At 37.8% G+C, this 4,493-nt stretch overlaps 1 protein-coding gene across 1 annotated transcript in view; it reads left to right on the plus strand.

Annotated features, from left to right (window-relative positions):
- Positions 1 to 4,418: 4,418 nt before the first annotated feature.
- Positions 4,419 to 4,493, plus strand: part of LOC126579790 (5-hydroxyisourate hydrolase-like) — a 732-nt gene continuing 657 nt past the window's right edge. The window contains exon 1 of the mRNA XM_050243388.1: positions 4,419 to 4,493. This exon is cut by the window's right edge and continues 317 nt beyond it. The gene's annotated coding sequence lies outside the window, so the exon portion shown is untranslated.

The following is a 4,493-nucleotide window of genomic DNA, read 5'->3' on the forward strand; positions in this document are numbered from 1 at the left end:
TATCTTTTTGTGAATGGTATTTTTGAAAAATGTTTAAAGTAAATTTAGAAGAATAAAAAACAAAGCTATTAATATGCTGCTTTTCAATTTTTTGACTTGGTTGTTGGGTGAAACACGATCAAAAAAATATGCTGACACAGGAGTGGATAAACGTTTTTTGGACACTGATCATTAGCGTTTCGCTCGTTCACCATTCCTTCAAAGTATTAGAACGACACTTCGGTGCGATGAGAGGGTTGGGTGTTTTTAGTTACCTAAAAATGCGCAGCAAATTCATAGCACCGAATCCTGGGCGGGTTAGCATCTCAGACGAGCTACTGAGAAGCGTTGTGACTACTAGATACTCTTTCTATCATTTCCTGCGTAGCCAAAAGAAGCAATGCAAAAGAAATACGAATGATATCGTTTCACCAAACGCGATCGCTATTGATGATGAGAGATTAATCGATGTAGAACACTACTCATTCCAAGCACGACTCGTTTTTATAAGAGAACGGTTTTCTATTTCTTCGATACCGCTACTTCTTTACTTGAAATTCCTCATCATTCAAAATTTGCCTAGGTACATTTTCGATTATGATCAGTGGCCAAAAACCGTTTATCCACTCCTGTAGCAACACCTTGTTTTGATCATTTTTCATTCAACAATTAAGTCGAAAAACTAAAAGCAGCATAACAATAGCTTTGATTTGTATTCTTGTTTATTGTACTTTCTACATTTTCCAAAAATATCACTCGCAAAATAGATATTACTAACAAAGTTGAGCGAGGTACGAAAAACACGCAAAAAAGTTCAGCGACTCCTGTGTTTTGTAGTGATGCACTATATTGTTTTTACTTCAAGTCAAAACAGTATGGTACATTTCACTACAAAACAATGGGGTTGGTGAACTTTTTCCGCGTTTTTTTCGTACTTTGCTAGACTTTGTTAGTAATATCTTTTTGTGAATGGTATTTTTGAAAAATGTTTAAAGTAAATTTAGAAGAATAAAAACAAAACTATTAATATGCTGCTTTTCAATTTTTTGACATGGTTGTTGGGTGAAACACGGTCAAAACGATGTGCTGACACAGGAGTGGATAAACGTTTTTTGGACACTGATCATTAGCGTTTCGCTCGTTCTCCATTCCTTCAAAGTATTAGAACGACACTTCGGTGCGATGAGAGGGTTGGGTGTTTTTAGTTACCTAAAAATGCGCAGCAAATTCATAGCACCGAATCCTGGGCGGGTTAGCATTTCGGACGAGCTACTGAGAAGCGTTGTGACTACTAGATACTCTTTCTATCATTTCCTGCGTAGCCAAAAGGAGAAATTCAAAAGAAATACGAATGATATCGTTTCACCAAACGCGATCGCTATTGATGATGAGAGATTAATCGATGTAGAACACTACTCATTCCAAGCACGACTCGTTTTTATAAGAGAACGGTTTTCTATTTCTTCGATACCGCTACTTCTTTACTTGAAATTCCTCATCATTCAAAATTTGCCTAGGTACATTTTCGATTATGATCAGTGGCCAAAAACCGTGTATTCACTCCGGTAGCAACACCTTGTTTTGATCATTTTTCATTCAACAACTAAGTCGAAAAACTAAAAGCAGCATAACAATAGCTTTGATTTGTATTCTTGTTTATTGTACTTTTTACATTTTCCAAAAATATCACTCGCAAAATAGATATTACTAACAAAGTTGAGCGAGGTACGAAAAACACGCAAAAAAGTTCATCGACTCCTGTGTTTTGTAGTGAAATGTACCAAATCGTTTTTACTTCAAGTCTATCAATTATCGTGTTTTCGTTCTCCTGCTTCAGAGTTTAACTATTCATTCTTCTCAAACACATCTGTGAAGGTCCACTTTATGGCTCTATTGCCAAAAATATTACAGTTTTTCACCCTAGACATACGCAAAAGATTAATAATTGTTCAGAGAAAGATAGAGCTAAAGATCTCTATTTAATAATTTTTCATACTTTCTGTGACAATTCTTAAGCTTTTGCGCATGCATTTGGTGAAAAACTCTTCTCTTTGGCAATAGAGCCATCAAACGGGCCTTTGAAGATGCGTTTCAGATAAATGAATGGTGCTGTTCTGAAGAAGGAACACGAAAAGACGATAATTGATAGACTTGCAGTAAAAACAATATGGTACATTTCACTACAAAACAATAGGGGTTGATGAACTTTTTGCGCGTTGTTTTCGTACTTTGTTAGACTTTGTTAGTAATATCTTTTTGTGAATGGTATTTTTGAAAAATGTTTAAAGTAAATTTAGAAGAATGAAATACAAAGCTATTAATATGCTGCTTTTCAATTTTTTGACTTGGTTGTTGGGTGAAACACGATCAAAAAAATATGCTGACACAGGAGTGGATAAACGTTTTTTGGACACTGATCATTAGCGTTTCGCTCGTTCACCATTCCTTCAAAGTATTAGAACGACACTTCGGTGCGATGAGAGGGTTGGGTGTTTTTAGTTACCTAAAAATGCGCAGCAAATTCATAGCACCGAATCCTGAGCGGGTTAGCATTTCGGACGAGCTACTGAGAAGCGTAGTGACTACTAGATACTCTTTCTATCATTTCCTGCGAAGCCAAAAGAAGAAATTCAAAAGAAATACGAATGATATCATTTCACCAAACGCGATCGCTATTGATGATGAGAGATTAATCGATGTAGAACACTACTCATTCCAAGCACGACTCGTTTTTATAAGAGAGCGGTTTTCTATTTCTTCGATACCGCTACTTCTTTACTTGAAATTCCTCATCATTCAAAATTTGCCTAGGTACATTTTCGATTATGATCAGTGGCCAAAAACCGTGTATTCACTCCGGTAGCAACACCTAGTTTTGATCATTTTTCATTCAACAATTAAGTCGAAAAACTAAAAGCAGCATAACAATAGCTTTGATTTGTATTCTTCTTTATTGTACTTTCTACATTTTCCAAACATATCATTCGCAAAATAGATATTACTAACAAAGTTGAACGAGGTACGAAAAACACGCAAAAAAGTTTATGAGCTTCTATGTTTTGTAGTGTATTGCACCGAACTACTAGGCAATCAAACATCGTCTTTGAGATGCATTTCAACGGAGCACTTGAATTTCTGCAATCTTCGCCGTCGCTAGCAGGGCCATTCTTTGGTGGCTTTACGACAAACACTAATGGAAGTAAGCAGCTAAGAAGCATTAAGCAAATTAAATATTGTTCGGAGAAAATTAGAGCCTCTAGCATTCTTGATCTAACATCAAATCGCGCGGTAAAGGCGGTAAAGTCACCAACAAATGGCCCAGGAAGCGACGGTGAAGATTGACAAACTCAAGCGCACCGTTGAAATACATCGAAAAGACGAGTGTTTTGTTGCTTTGAAGTGAAAGTAATATTTTACAATACACTACAAAACAATGGGGTTCATGAACTTTTTCGGCGTTTTTTTCGTACTTTGTTAGACTTTGTTAGTAATATCTTTTTGTGAATGGTATTTTTGAAAAATGTTTAAAGTGAATTTGGAGGAATTAAAAACAAAGCTATTAATATGCTGCTTTTCAATTATTTGACATGGTTGTTGGGTGAAACACGGTCAAAACGATGTGCTGACACGGGAGTGGATAAACGTTTTTTGGACACTGATCATTAGCGTTTCGCTCGTTCTCCATTCCTTCAAAATATTAGAACGACACTTCGGTGCGATGAGAGGGTTGGGTGTTTTTAGTTACCTAAAAATGCGCAGCAAATTCATAGCACCGAATCCTGGGCGGGTTAGCATTTCGGACGAGCTACTGAGAAGCGTTGTAACTACTAGATACTGTTTCTTTCATTTCTTGCGAAGCCAAAAGGAGAAATGCAAAAGAAATACGAATGATATCGTTTTACCAAACGCGATCGCAATTGATGATGAGAGATTAACTTCGTTAAACCATACAATAACATATATAATGCTGACTGAAGCTAAAGTTGCGAAAGGTCGTAGCTGTCGATAGAAACACCCACCACCCCCATTTATCGATTGTACAGGAGAGCGATCTCTTATAGAAGGCCACGTGCCAGGTATGGGTCTGGTTATGTATCGATGTACCACTTGGTTATCGTACTTGATCGAAAGGAATAGCGGAGGCAAGAAACGGATGTGATTAGTCAGCTATCAGTGGCAACCATTCCTTGTAGAATAAACCAAAACCACCCAGAATACGATAATAAATGCGCCGTTGTAAAACCTCCAACTTGAACGTTTTCCTTTTGAGCTGCGCTTTGATGACTTCTGTGGTAGGCGCCTTGATCGTGGTGGTGGTTGAGATGATTTGAGATTGTTCACAGCGCGTGTTGTATTTGTTGGATCTGGGATGTTCTGTCTCTTTCGCTCCACCTGGGCAGCCGAGGGCCTTAGCAAATGTCAACATCAACGCGCGGCTCGTTCGCTATCAGCATCTCGAGCGGTCCAGTGCGTCTTTCTGTTGCTGCTGCTGGTGCTGGTGCTGTTAGCAGGGT

This window comes from Anopheles aquasalis, chromosome Y (genome assembly GCF_943734665.1).
Source record: "Anopheles aquasalis chromosome Y, idAnoAquaMG_Q_19, whole genome shotgun sequence".
NCBI lineage: Eukaryota > Metazoa > Arthropoda > Insecta > Diptera > Culicidae > Anopheles > Anopheles aquasalis.